We start from the raw sequence: 15,551 nt of genomic DNA, 5'->3' as shown, positions 1-15,551 counted from the left end.
CCATTTGGAAAAGATAGATGCACCCTATGTTTATTGCAGCATTATTTGAAATAGCTGAGATACAGGAGTAGCCTAAGTGTCCATCAATAGATGGATAAAGAAGATATGGTATATAGGCGCAGTGGAATATTACTCAGCCATAAAAAAGAATGAGCTCTTGCCCTTCGTGACAACATGGATGGACCTAGAGAGAAGTACGCTAAGTGAAATAAGTCAGACAAAGATAAATACCATATGATTTTACTTATATGTGGAATCTAAAATACAAAACAAATGATCAAACAAGCAGATACAGACTCATAAATCCAGAAAACAAACTGGTGGCTGCCAGAGGGCCAAAGAGTAAGGAGATGGGTGAAATAGGTGAAGGGGCTTAAGAGGCACAAACTTCCAGTTATAAAATAAATGAATAAGTCACAGAGGTGAAAAGTACAGCATGGAGAATATAGTCAATAATATTGTAACAAGAGATGGTAACTACAGTTATGGAGAGCCTTGTGTAATGTACAGAATTGTTGAACCACTAAGTTGTACACCTGAAACTACTATAACATTGTAGGTCAACTATACTTCAATAATAAAAATTTAAAAAAAAAATCAAGTACAAATTCTTTTGTGCTTAAAACTGCCAGGTGCTTTAAGTTAATAATACCCGATATAAGTTTCAAATTCTCATTGTGCTTTCTATTCTTGTAAAAGTAATATTGGCCACTCAGTTGCCATGAGCTTAATGATTAATGTGCAGTTTTAATACAAGGCTTTTAAAATTAGGAGATATTAAAGAGTTTAACAAATATTTGTTTCGAGGGAAGGAAGAATCAGTACTTCCCATGAAGATGATATAATGTTTCAATTTACACAGACTTACTAGCAGGAAAATTAAGCACCTGTTTTGAAGAACACAGAGTGCAGAGATCAGGATCCAACAGATGTTTCTATTGATGTACAAAGGGCCTGCTCATTTCCTAATGCTCTGTTTCACTGCCATGCTTTTATGCCTGATGACGTCATTGGAAATACTGAGAAGTTAAAATTTGTCTTTCATTATTTATGCCTTAGGAAAGCTGAGAACAAATGAAGCATGGACTTCTCACTGAGGTCATTTATTTTAGCCCAAATGTCCAGCTAAGACCACTGAGGCATAATGCTGTAGGACCGAATAAATTTATGCTCATGCTTTGGTATCTTACCAGAACAAGTGTATATTTTGGTGTTTATTCCAAATGATCTCCACCTTAGGAACTAGCAAACGGCTTCAAGGAAACAAAAAGAGTTTTGCAAATATTGGATGGCTTATATGAACAGCACTCTATGAAGATGAGATTAGAGACAGATGATCAATAAATTATCATATAGGTAGATAGAGATATGGTATGCAAAATTATTATTAGAGACTGGAGACAAAATAGTTAAATAATAGATCGAACAATGTTTTGACCAAAGTAAACAATAATAGTGTCTAGATTCTGAAGTCGAATTCAGTCTGTGCCCTTATAAAAGACTAAATACTGCTCACATTTTTAGCTTTATTGAGATATAACTAATATACATCTAATGTATGCAAGCTCTTGATGAGTTGGGACATATGCAAAGTTTCTGTCGTGCAAAATGAACAAGGAGTAAAGATCTGCTCTACAACATGGCACCTAGAGTTAACAACGCGGTTTCTTGCACTGTAAAATATTCTTCACTCTTTACAGTGTGTGTCGATGTGGGAGAATTGGAATCAATAAAAATAATCAACTTTGTCCTGTTTATTTCATACATAGCATGGAATTGTGTATAATATTTTCTTAATTTTAAAATATAATTTAGACGTATGCTACTATCTCTAGCTTCTCATTATTAATTTTAGTAGTTTCTTCTTGAATCCAGTTATGTTTGCTAGGCTTTTCAAGAACATTGGTTTGTTGAGTTTCCCTCAGACAAGTAACAATTTTTTAGATTTTATCAATTTTCTTGTTTTAACTATTTTCCAAGTTCTTGGTTCCTTATTTGCTTTATACCCTGTACCATTTTTGGCATTGTGCTCTTCCTTTGACTTTTGGAATGAGATTACTTTTACATTTCCTACAGAATTTTCCTTTCAGTCCATAATGCTTTCAATAACTCTTCTGCTGTTCATTCTCAAATTTCATTTGTTAGATGTTTCATTCAACTATTTTTAAATTTCATCTGCTTGCGCTATTGAATATTTAAGGTTTTGGATTTGCTGTGGAGTAGCTTTTTGGATACATTTCATGTTTTGATATGAAATAGTCTCACTTTACTTTCTCTGGTGTAAAGTTGAGTTTGGATTTTATTTTGTATCTAGTAATAATTTAGGTGGTTGTACATAATAATTTATTTTTTTAATATACACAAATTTTAAAATGATTGATGTTGTTATTGAAATATCTGGCCTTTGGATATAATTTGTTTCATTACTTGCATGTTTCATAATATTCCACAATTGTTTTTATCACGTTATCTGTATACTTCTAACACATTTTTACATGAAATATTTCAAAGATACATATTCTGCAAAAATGGTTCATGACTATTATATTGTCATTGTGAATGATACTTCTTGATATAAAATTATCATGTTTAATAATTTGCCTTGATTTATCCTTTCTTTGACATTTAACGTTGCTTCTTTTGCTCTTTGTTTCTACTTACCTTATAAATTTTCATCATCCCTTCATTTTTTAATCACCCGTGTCACTACTTTAGATGCACCTTTACACACAATTTATTGTAAAATAGCCTTTAAAACCAATATGAGAACATTGCTATGTAATAAGAGAGATTAACCCATTTGTGTCTGTTCTCATGACTAAAATAACTGTTCTCTTATTTCATAGTCCCTCTTTTAAGAAAATATACTGTTAATTTTTTGTGTTTTGTTCATAGGCTAACTATTCTTAGCTTTTATCTACTCCAGTGATTTCACAGAGATATACACAACTTTAATATATGCTGCTAGTCACATTAAGATTAAAAAATAAAAATACTGTAATTTTCTGATCACCAAAATCAATAGTGAATTTGCTTTACCCCACTCTATGTAAAATGGGAATTTTACTTAATTTTCCTTCTCCTCATCCTATATCAGAAGTATAATCTGGTGAGTTCAATATATATTAGTCACATCAAATTATTACTTTCAGTATTACATGTTTTTCCTTTTAAGAATTATTTTTGACATTTACAATGTTTTAAAGCAATATTTAACATAATTGCTTTAAAACATTGTAAATGTCAAAGTAAGTTTTGTATTGTAAATTATACAAAATAATTATAGAATTATTTTGTATTATAAATATTTTGTGTTGAAATGTTCTCTATACTCATCCCATTCCTTTAATACCTCAAACTCCTCATTTTTGGATTATAAACCTTTATTTCTCTGCTGACTTGTGCATGCCTGGACATATTTCTCAAGAAGTATATTTTTGGAGTTATATTCTCTGCACTATTGTGTATCTGAATTTATCTTTTAATTAGCATCATCTATGAACTATAATTTGGGTGGATATGATTTTCTTTGATCAAAAATTTCCTCTTCACAATTCTATAAATATTGGCCCAAACTGATGTCTGACAGACATTTGGGCGGTTTCCACCTTGTGTCAACACATTGGTGCACGAGTTTTTGTGCGAATACCGGTTTCAATTCTTCCCCATTCTTTTCCATATATTGCTAGAAAGGGATTTGCTGAGTCATATGCTAATTCTATGTTTAACTTTTTGAGGAAACTTCAAACTGTTTTCCATAGCAGCCTCACCATTTTACATTCTCATTAGCAATGTGCAAGGCCTCCAGTTTCTTCACATCCTCACCAAGAGTTGTTATTTCCTGTTTTATTATTATTGCCACCTTAGTGGGTATCAATGGTATCTCATTGTGGTTCGACAGGGTTTCAATTACTGTAATTTTGTATTACATTTAATATCTGCTTTAGCAAGTATCTCTTCCAGTTTTTCATTGGTAACGATTTTTGTTTAACTATTTTTCCAAATGTACTACATAATGCTTTCAGTTTCTAAAAAAGAAATGCAATTTTCATTAGTATTGTGCTAATTCTAGCAGTTAATTTAGGGACAATTTGCATCTTTATAATTTTCAAATATTCTTTTACATCTCTCAATAAGACTGTGTTTTTCATTTAGATCCTGCACGTTTTCATTGCATTTTTTCCTGGATACTTGATACTAACCGGTTTAGCTAACATACAGGAGAGCCAGCTACTGGCATTGTAATTTTATTTCATAAATGGTAATCCTAAGGCTGAATCCAGACTAAAAGCAAGACATTTTATTTTGAAGTTTTTTTTCATTTCAAAAAGTTTAATTAGCAGTGTTTCTAACTTCTGAAAAATTATGAGATATGGCCTGTTCCTACTAGTTACCAATTGACTGTAGTTAAGTTGCTCTGTCTCCTTTCCATAGAGAGTAACTCTTCCAAGTTACTTTCATCTCAACTATCCCATTTATTGCAAAACTAAGGCTGAGTAAGAAAAGACAAACATGACTGTCCTTCCTGAAAGGCTGTTATATTTATCCACATTAGTTGGGGGCTGTACCTAGGGACACTTCTGTCCCACCCCAAGCCCCCAACTCTAAGGCAGAATCCCAGGCTTCCCCGGGCTTTAGGTAAAGCCTAGAGGTAGAAAAACTACGAGATACAGATGGTGCTTGAAGTGGGAAGCAAGGAAGTATCCACCAGATCACTGCCAAGATCAAAGGTGGGCAGTGAGGATGTGGCTGGAGACACCAACGACATCTCCCAAAGCATTTCTATGTCAAAGGGGGAAAATAAAGATAAAAACCTAATGGAATGCATGTTTGAATAAAGTATCTCCATGTCCAAAAAGATACAACTTAAGACTCCATTATGAAATAAACCATAATGACAGCTACAAGTGTGGTATAAAAATATGCAAGCTATAAAAGTTAATGTACCAGGAAAAAGACCAAAATTTCCACTGTTTTTAAATGCAAATAAAATATGTGATATTGCTATAAAATAGAGTGATGAATTAAATGAAACTTTGCCCCAGCATCAGAATCTTCATACAGACAGTAAATTTGTTTTAAAAAGTGCCAGGAGGCACAGAAGAATTTGGGTGACCCGAATGAAGACAAAGCACCCATCAAGTCGGTCCTCTTGGAAGCACTGGTGTCCAGGGTATTGAAAGCAAGGAGGATAAATCACAAAACACCTTTCATTTAATATTTAAAAATAGTAAATCATTTATATCTTCTAATGCAGTTAATGAGTGTTCAATTACAAATCAGAGCACCTGGTGACCTATAGTTATTTGTGGTGTCAATGTGTATTTTGATCTGACTAAAGGCATGTAGGGCATACTGTTGAAGATAATTAAAATATACAAAGTAGGTTTATTTTTGTGCTGAGAAAATTCTGAACATCTCAATACAGTCTGCTCAAAAGTTGTACACATGATGTTCCTATGATGGTTGGGGTTAACACTGAGCTAGTTAGAATATAAAATAGGTAACAATTATACAGCACTCTGTGCTAGGCATTTTACTGAGCAATGCATGTGTGCATACATGAGCATACATATATTTATATCTATTCAATTTATATTTATTCAGTGTATACAATCCCATGGGGGTAGTTACCATTATTACTCCAATTTTACAGACAAGGAAAATGAAGCCCTTATTCCTGATTACCTAAATTGTAGAGCCTGGGTCCTGTCTCCAGACCTCATGACCTTAACTACTAATATATTTGTCTTCACTCACTCTACAAGTATTTACTAAACACCTACCATACACTTAACCTTTGATTTATTATATGACCCTTTTTGCTTAAAAATTCTGTTTACCATTCTTTCAATCACGGTGAGATTATTTTGATGTAAGGTAGAGACTCTGACTTTGCCTCAGAGACTATCTTTTATTCACTTTGTCTCTTCTGGAATTCACCGTTAACCTTCCTTCCCTTCTTTTTGTCATTCTAGTTAATCTATCCACTATTGCCCCCTTGATTGCATGCTAGTCTAGACCCATTCTTTTTCACCCTGAGTCAATTAATTCTAATGCTATCATGGAAAGAGTATGAGTTCAGGTCCTGACCTTACCATTTATAATCCATGTAGTTTGGCAAGCTCAGTGTCTTCATGTTAATAACATAGCTTTTACCCCTGGAGGTGATTAATCCTTTTCCATCTTTCTCTGCCCTAATCTATGCCCAGGTAGGCTGACATCAATGATCTGCATCCATAGACTCCCCGGGTAGTGTAGCCTAACAATAGAAGATCAGAGGGCAGGAAAAGAGAGAAGGTGGGGTATTTCTTCCCTATCCCTCCTCCATATGTATTAGGACGTTCAGGCAGTGACTAAATTTCTCAGGACCTCAACTTCTGCCAGTTGCACCCTCCTTTATGGCTCCAGCTCTCCTTGGACTCTGGGGACACTCCCCTTTTCCCTTCTAGCCTCCTCAACTCATAACCATTTGCCCCTGTTGCTGGGCCACTAACCTCCTCAACATCATTCATTGGTTCCCTTAACCTTGTCCCTACCCTTGTTAAAGTCTTTTCAGTAGAATTATCTATGTACAATTCCATTTTCCACCAAGACTATCACTGATACAGGAGGATTATATATAATGAAAGCATATAGCACGTAGCTATTAATAACGGCTATTATCATGGAAAGCTATTCTATCACCTTTCCAAAGTTTTCAGTCGAGCCAAATATTTATCCAGAAATAGGTTTTGAAACTCATTCTCTTCCCGCAGATTTGAAGTACACTTGATATACCAGAAGTATTTAGATGCAGCCCTAATATTTCATGGTAGTTAGCAGTTTTTAATACACACTTTTAAAATGACATCTAGGCCAGTTTAATGGGACTGTATATACACATCACTTTAACATTGAGATAAATATTATTTACAAAAGCTTTTAGGATAAGAATAAAAATTAGATGTCTTCTATTCTACTGAAATATAAAAATTTGAATGACGTTTATTAGAATATTAGTTGTGAAGCAAGCAAAAGTTAAATAAACACATCCTCCAAATATTTACTGGGGTTTTCCAGTGGGCAAGTGCCCTGTATAGCACAGACTTACAAGTCTTAAGAATGTCAGTTAGTTGAGCAAGTTGCTGCATGACCTCTGGTTAACAATAATCCCACATAACCACCAGTACTTCTAACCTACAAAATTGAAAATCACTTCCCATGTATTCTAACTTACCATATCCCATTTTACTTCTTTCTCTCTCTACTGCTTACTGTGCCCCTCACGCATTCCCAGCACACGTTTGTGCATGAGCATGTGTGCAAACATACACGGCGACTATTTAGAAGAGGCTACCCAACATAGAATAGTTGAAGAGTAAGAATCTGTAAGGCTGTTGAGTGCCAGGGCACGTGGGTGGCTCAGTCGGTTAAGTGTCCAACTCTTTGTTTTGGGTCAGGTCATGATCTCAGGGTTGTGGGATCAAGCTCACGTCAGGCTCCACGCTCAGCAGGGAGTCTGCTTAAGATTTCTCTCCCTCTGCTCCTCTCCTTACTCACTCTCTCTCTCTAAAAATAAATAAATAAATCTTAAAAAAAAAAAAGGTTGTTGAGTGACACAAGATAGTTTTTGTTAAACTGCTTATATGAACTTTATAATTATACCAAGCACAAGCTTTTTGAATGAACTAATGAATGTGCAAATATTTACAAAGTACCTACTGTGTTTTGGACACATTCAATGCCACATATTTAGTTTTGTTTTAGTTTCACAAAAATCCAAAGTGGCAAGAATTAGTCCATCTACTTCACAGATAAAGAGATTCGCTTATGGAAGTCAACGCAGTGAATGTCTGCTGCCCGTCAATCTGTTCCACTTCTGTATCACGAATGAATTGAGCTCTACGCGCAGATGTTCAGAACTTTGCAGAAGAACGTTTGTGATAACACCATACTTGCCTAGAATTGAGGCCATGTGGTTAAATCTAAATTCTCCTCCAGCTGCCATTTCTCTACGAAAGTGCTACCTTTTGTCCGATAATCACTTCTTGATGGAATTGGTTCCAGGTCATGGCTTATTAACCACAAGCTGCCTCTATTGCTGACTCTTTCCAGCTGAATTCACTGTGTGTTTGTATTCCTCTAACTAGATATATTAGTATACTCACATATACCAAGGTGAGAATAAATTATGTTTTAGGTTAAATTCTGGCCGAAATATTGAAATACTTCCAGCAATATCAATTGGATGATGGTAGTCTGACATGTTTTTCTGTTTAACAAATTTATAAACAAAATAACTTTGAAGTCAAGCAAAACAGAGTTTTTCGGTGGCTGTCTGGCCTGTTTCTGTGAAATGTAACTTATATCCATTTATTTAGCAAATATTCCTGAACTCCTTCTAAGGGTTTGCTGTGCTTCTGTCTGCCAAGGATACAACAGAACAGAAAAAATTCCTCTTCTAATGGGACCTAACTTTTAGAGTGGTGAACCGGTGTGGAAAAAACCAACAAACTAACCAACAAGATGGCAGAGTAATAAGTTCCATGGGAATAATAAACAAGAGATCTGATTGCATGGAGACATGAGAGTGGGTGGAAAACAGTTTTTCAGTCAGACTGCTCAAGGAGGGCCTGTCTGAGAAGGGGGCATTTAATCAGAGATCTGATTAAGAAAACTGAACCAACCATCACTTACAATCTGGGAAAGGGTCCTTCCAGGAGAGAGCCAAGCCACTGGAGCTAACAAAGTCCGGCTTGTTTAAGGGACAGAAAGAAGGCCAGTGCAGCTCAACATGGTGAGCTGAGGTCAGGGGATACATCAGGGGGCCTTGTTAGGACTGTAATAAGCCTTTTAAAAAGAATATTTTCACATATTTTTGGCTCTGTGACCATGTTCTGGAAGTTTGGGCTATGGGAAGTCTAACTACCAAGCAATAGAAAATTACCGATCTAGTCACTTGTGGTATGGTTTTTTTGTTTGGGTTTATTTATTTATTCATTTATTTGAGAGGGAGAGAGAGAGAGAGCACAAGCAGGGAGAATGGCAGGCAAAGGGAGAGGGAGAAACAGGCTGAGCAGGAAACCTGATGTGGGGCTTGATTTCATAACCCTGGGATCATGACCTGACCCAAAGGCAGATGCTTAACTGACTGAGCCACCCAGGTGCCACACCCGTGGTATGTTATTCATGATATGCACACTATGTGATACACACGATTTATTTATATTTTTCTTGGTGAGAGAGCAACCTCCTGGTGAGATCTCATTTTTACCCACATATAAAAGGTTGATTCATCCATGCCCTCCATTGTTTCAACTTTCTGAAGAGTAAATCTTGATTACCTCCAAGGAAGACACAAACTTTGACACGTCTCCTCCTCAGGGGAAAATAGCTTTTGTGACTCAGAAGTGATTTATACTCCCAAAGGCAACAAGAGGGTTACCCCGAGGGTCACTGATTGGAGCCAAAATGGAGCACACTAGTATAACGTTGCCTGAAACATTCCATTACATGCAAATACCATGTGCTTGGCATTCTTGCAGAAAAAAGGAAAAGCCAGTGGTGCTCCAACTTCTTCCAGTGGCATTAGAATGGTTTGGTCCCTGAGGAAAGCATTCACAATTTCCTCTATGAAGACTAGAATGTTGTTTTTTGAGCAATCGACCCCAGTACCTAAAACAGTGCCTTACCACAGAATGGGTGCATAATAAATACTTGATAAATAAAGGAAAGTTGACAGGGTATTCTGCTACAACAGGTTATTTATATTCAAATTAGATTAGTTATTTGTATATAAATTAGAGAGAAATTCCCATTCAAGATTTTAATATGAACTGAAAAAAATGTTTATGATTGACATATCTCTGGATCTCTGCACTGCATTTGAATTGCTAAGGTTTACTAATCAGTCTTGGTGTGACAATTCCAAAATGCCTATTTGTTTTGAATGTGCACTAAGAGTAGAGAGCCATGCTGAGCCAGCAGCACTAAAGCAATTTGCAGGAAAAGAAAAAGTTTCTCCAGATGAATTCAGAGGAAAGTTTCTGTAAGTGCTGAAACTCAAACTTTATACTAGAGTTCTTCATGCATAATGAATCATTGAAAAGCAATTTGAAGCTGGAATGGTTTGCACAAAATGATTTATCATGAGACTCATTATTATCATGTGCTCTTCTTGCCAAGGATGCTTCGATGTTTTAACAGCCACAAGAATACGGTTGTTGATTTGTCAACAGCTCTGCGATCTCCACAGCTGCTTAACGGTGCCTTCTAGCAATAAGAGCTAATACCACATGGGGGTGACAGGCATGACTTCTGCAACCACACTACCTCCTTACCAACCTTAGAAACTTGTATGAGGCTCTCCATGCTTCAGTTTATTGATCTCTAAGATGGAAATAATAGTACACGTTGCTTTTACCACTTGGGAGTCTGCACTGAAATGTCACTTTCTTTTAGCAGGACCCAATTTACAGAAAACTTTGTTTTTAAATTTTGGATTAAAGCAATTCATAAAATCATCTAAATGTTTTATATACTTGAAATAATTTCTTCTTTGCTAATGAATTGAAACTGCTTCATTTGTTGACAATTTGTTCATTAAAAGCTTCAGTTAGTCTGAATATTAATTCTGGTAAATAACTACTACAAAAGCAGCCCCCTGAATCTCAATGGTTAAACCAAAAGAAGTTCATTCTTGGCTCACGTAACAGTCCAATACATTGTAGCAGGGGGCTGGAGGGAGAGTGTTCCCCTACTAAACAGTCATGCAGGCGCCCAAGCTGACAAAGCCTCCGCCATCTTCAACACATGGCTCCTAAGGTTGACCTTGGTAATGACATCCCCTCAGCACTTGAGGAAGAAAGACATATAGGATTATGCAAGAGGTTTTAGGAAACAGCCAGGAAGAGTATATATAGCTTCCGGCTATATTTCATTTATTCCATTGGCCAGAACATAGTTTCCACTCCTAACTGCACATGGTTGAAAAATCTAGTCTTCCCCTAATGGTCAGAACAAAATGAAATAAATGTAATGAACACATAGCATTGTTATTACCATATGTCTTTTTAGGGCCGTTACTATCTTGCTATGATGTTGTGATCTATATCTTGATATGACTGTGAAGAAACTTGGCTGGGGAAATTGCTACCATCACTTTCTAAGTCACATCTCAAAATGTAAAAAGCTCATGTTACTCTGGCAACAGGAAAAATAAATAGTGTCTAAAATATGGTAAGTAAAATAGTTGAGGTGGAAAACAAATACAGCAAAAATCTTCAAGTGAAAGCTAAAGTTTACAAACAACTAGAAGTAATACAATCCATGAGCTGGTACTGCAGCATTTTTGGCTGGTAAGTTTTTTCCAACATGAAAAATACTTCAGACCTTTACATGAAAATAAAAATGAACCCTGGGTACCTGGGTGGCTCAGGTCATGATCTCAGGGTCCTGGGATTGGGCCCCACATAGGGCCCTCTGCTTAGTGAGGAGTCTCCTTCTCCCTCTCTCTTTGTGAGCTCTCCCTTCCTCTCTCTCTCTCTGCCTCAAATAAATAAATAAGATCTTTAAAAAATTAAAAAATTAAAATGAACCCTACATGTGTATCCTGCCCTTGGTGCCTTTGTTTCTCCTCTTGTTTTATCTTCAATACATAGAAAAGCACTAAAAATAGAATTTTAAATTGCATGTTTTTTTTTTTCTGGACTATCAAGTAAAAGAAGCTAAGTGATTTAAATTAGATTTTATATTTTTTGTCCAGTAAGCCTCCATGTTCAAAATTATTAAGAATTTCAGAACTGTGACAGCAGAACATAAGCCAAGCCCAGGATGCTTCTGAGGATAAGCACCTGTCTGACTGCACAGATCACACACACATAGAAGCCAGCCCTGGATTCATTCTATTTTCTCACTCATCAAATTGTGTTCATATTTTGTTAGCTTTCTACCTAAATGTTGCTGGTGCAATTACAAATGATATATTCTTTTTTATTTTTTTCCTATGTGGCAGGCATTTTCTTTCTTTTACTTTTAACTTATTTTAATTCCTTTTTCATTTCAAATTCTAGTTGCTCTTTGCCAGTGTATAGAAACATTATTGACTTCTGTGTATACACTTTACATTCTGTGACCCTGCTAAACTCACCCGTTGCTTCTAAGGATTTTTCGGTAAACTCTTTGGGATTTTTTTATGTAGACATTCATGTCATCTGAAAATAAGTCTAGCTTTATTTCTTCCTTTCCAATTTTCTGTTAATACGTCCAACTATACTTCACAGGCATTTAACTCTGTCGGATTTTCCCACATTATAGAAATAAAGATTGTGTCCAATATTCTGTCATTCAGAACTTTAACCCATACGATTCTGCTCTTTTTATGGAAATTAGTGATGATGTTAAAGCAGATTAAACTTAAAAAACAGATATCTGCATCTTTGCAATCCAGTTCTTAGCTCTATTTTAATATAGCACTATCTTCTTAATTTTGTTTATATTTATACATTTGTCAGTAAATTTTAATGTCTTTCTTCATATCCAAATTTTTATTTAATTAATTTTTTTAAATCATAAGGTTAACTTCCAATTAGACATTTAAATCGCCCATATAAATCTTTATTTTTTTTTAAGAAACCAGATAGCTTCCTAATTATCAGCCATAATTTCCTATAGGAAACCCTAGTTGTATCTTCTAACTGAATGGTCTGGGATTTTTCCACCTTTTTGTTGTTGTTGTTAACATAAGTTTACATAAACTTAATCTTCCTTATGTCCAGGTGAATTATCATTTTAATGGATAAACATTAAGAGGTGATCAATTTCTTCCAGGTTGACATGATGACCCAATTCACTAGGTAGTTGGTTATCAATTCTTCACACACCTGGCCTCCCCAAATTTATCCAGGACTAAAAGCACACTATTTAGATTATGCTATAGGAATAAGTTATAGAGAACTTGAGAGGGAATTACCTAAATGATTTCCCTTCCTCCTCTGCAAATCTTTTTTAATTGAGCTCTTCATAGAATCGTTGAAGTGCTTATGTTGGCCTAATGATCAAGAAACTATCTCAGTTCTCCATTTCATTTGCTCCCTCAGAAAGTCATTCATATTTTATTTAGCCTCCTAGATCTTGTATTAATTTTTTCTTATCATGACTACCACCGATGGTATTTGATGATATTGAAAATCCAAATTGGTTTTGTTTGTTTTTTGTTTGTTCACAGTTTCTCTAGAAATAAATGGTTTCAGTTAGGTAGGAAGAATGTAGAATCATTTGGGGGAATCAATGTCTGCTAAAATCTCAGGTTTGTAGATTGCTGTCAAGTAAAAAAGGTAAGTGAGTCAATGCCCTAGCTGAGTAAACTAATGTCAAACAAAGGAAAATCAAGCTGTTAAACACTATTCAGTGCATGGCATTGCATCAATATATGAAGGAAGCTTTACAGTTTAAAGAACTCACCCTTCTGGTTGTCATTAAATCATAAATACAGTGGAGATCATAAATACACTGGAAAATCCTTCATGCCCACTCTCAGCCACTGAGGAGTTGAGAGGGTGAGTGTAAGTCTCATCTATCTTCTAATCAATTTCCTGGCTCAGTCATTACTCAGCAGTTTCTGGTCAAGCCATTTCAAACGGTATCTGTGGCTAATGCTTTGTCCAATAGCTTGCATCATTTGCAAGAAATGCTCTGAATTGATGTTGCTGTTCTTTTGCTGCCAAAAATATAAACAAAGACTATAATAAACGGACACAAACAAGCCAAAACATGATATGCTCCTGGAGAAGGAGTAATCAAATTGAATGCTTTTTTAAAAAAAAATATTTTATTTATTTATGTGACAGAGAGACAGCCAGCAAGAGAGGGAACACAAGCAGGGGGAGTGGGAGAGGAAGAAGCAGGCTCCCAGCGGAGGAGCCCAATGTGGGACTCGATGCGGGACTCAATGTGGGACTCGATCCCGGAACGCCAGGATCACGCCCTGAGCTGAAGGCAGCCACCTGCCTAACAACTGCACTACCCAGGCGCCCCCGAATTGAATACTTTTTTAACCCAGCAATTAGTTATGAGACTCATTTCTAATATTTAGAAAAACATTTTGCAATTTTTCATTAAAATATGGTCATTCCCTCTGATCACCTCTTCTCCCCATCTGCAATTTAATGTTAATCCTTACCTCTCATTTAGGAAAGACAAAACAAAACAAATCTCTCAAAGGTAAGAGTCACCTTTTTTTCTTTCTTTCTTTTTTTTTAAAGATTTTATTTATTTATTCGGCAGAGAGAGAGACAGCCAGCGAGAGAGGGAACACAAGCAGGGGGAGTGGGAGAGGAAGAAGCAGGCTCATAGCAGAGGAGCCTGATGTGGGGCTCGATCCCATAACGCCGGGATCACGCCCTGAGCCAAAGGCAGACGCTTAACCGCTGTGCCACCCAGGCGCCCCTCGTCACCTTTTTTTTTTCTATCCAAATTCAAGTCTTGTTCATGATGTCCATCTTTCAGAAATCTCTATTTCTAGCTTTATCATCTTCTTCTCCAACATTCTCAAGAGTCAGATAATCTGCATATTTTTGTATAATATTAATAAAAGTGGAAATTTTGTTGTCATTTGTAAGATAGGATTTGTCACCACGTAGTTGGCTGCTGATTAAAATTATCCAGAATAAAAGAATGAGTGAGGTGGGGAGGCAACTTTATACATCTTTCTTTCTTCACTGTGTTCAATAAATATTTATGGAATGAGTGAAATCTATGTTTAAAACAATGTTTAACTTCCAAGAATTAGAAATAAATTTGTCTCTCCTCCCAAAAAAATGGATAATAAGTAAGCCAGCTTTGGAGGAAATGAACTTGAGCTCCTGCATAAAGCTAAGACCTTCAGAAGAGAGAAAAAAAATCTGTGTGTGTGGGGGGGAAATATACATGGCAAAAGGAGTCAACGAGAAAACACGTATGGCTCCCCTGTAGCTCCAGGTGGGAAAAATAAAGGCCATCTGTAGAGTATTCCAGGAACAGCAAGTGTAGAAGTGCTTAGTGTGTTCAAGGAACAAGGAGGCCGACATGGATAGAGTGAAATACAGATGAAGAGGTAATTTCAACTTTTGCAAGCTCTCATTGTCCATGATCAGGACTTTTACTAAGGGGAGTGATGAGAAGCCATTGTAAGATCTTGACAAGAGAAGTTCCAGCTGCTATATGGAGAATGGCCTGGAAGGGGATAAAGGTAGAGACATGGAGACCATTCGGGTGGTCTAGTATAATAATCCAGGAAAGACTGATGGTAACACAATGAGTTAGACTATGTTGGTAGGTAGACTTGGTGAGAATGGTCAAAATATGAGTTAATTTATTTTTAATAAGCATTTCCTAATCTTAGATTAAAATTTTTTTTTCAAAATAGTACAGAAAATCCCCATATCCTTTACCTAGTTTTCCCTAATATTAACATCTTATATGACCTTGGTACATTTGTCAAAACTATGAAAGCAATATTGGTACGTTATGAGCAAACTGCAGACTTTATTTGGATTTTCCTAGTTTTTCCACTTTTTCCTGTTCTAGTATCC

Source organism: Ailuropoda melanoleuca, chromosome 2, assembly GCF_002007445.2.
Source record: "Ailuropoda melanoleuca isolate Jingjing chromosome 2, ASM200744v2, whole genome shotgun sequence".
In the NCBI taxonomy this organism is placed as follows: Eukaryota; Metazoa; Chordata; class Mammalia; order Carnivora; family Ursidae; genus Ailuropoda; species Ailuropoda melanoleuca.
The sequence above is the reverse complement of the archived record's forward strand: the minus strand, read 5'-3'. Positions refer to the sequence as shown.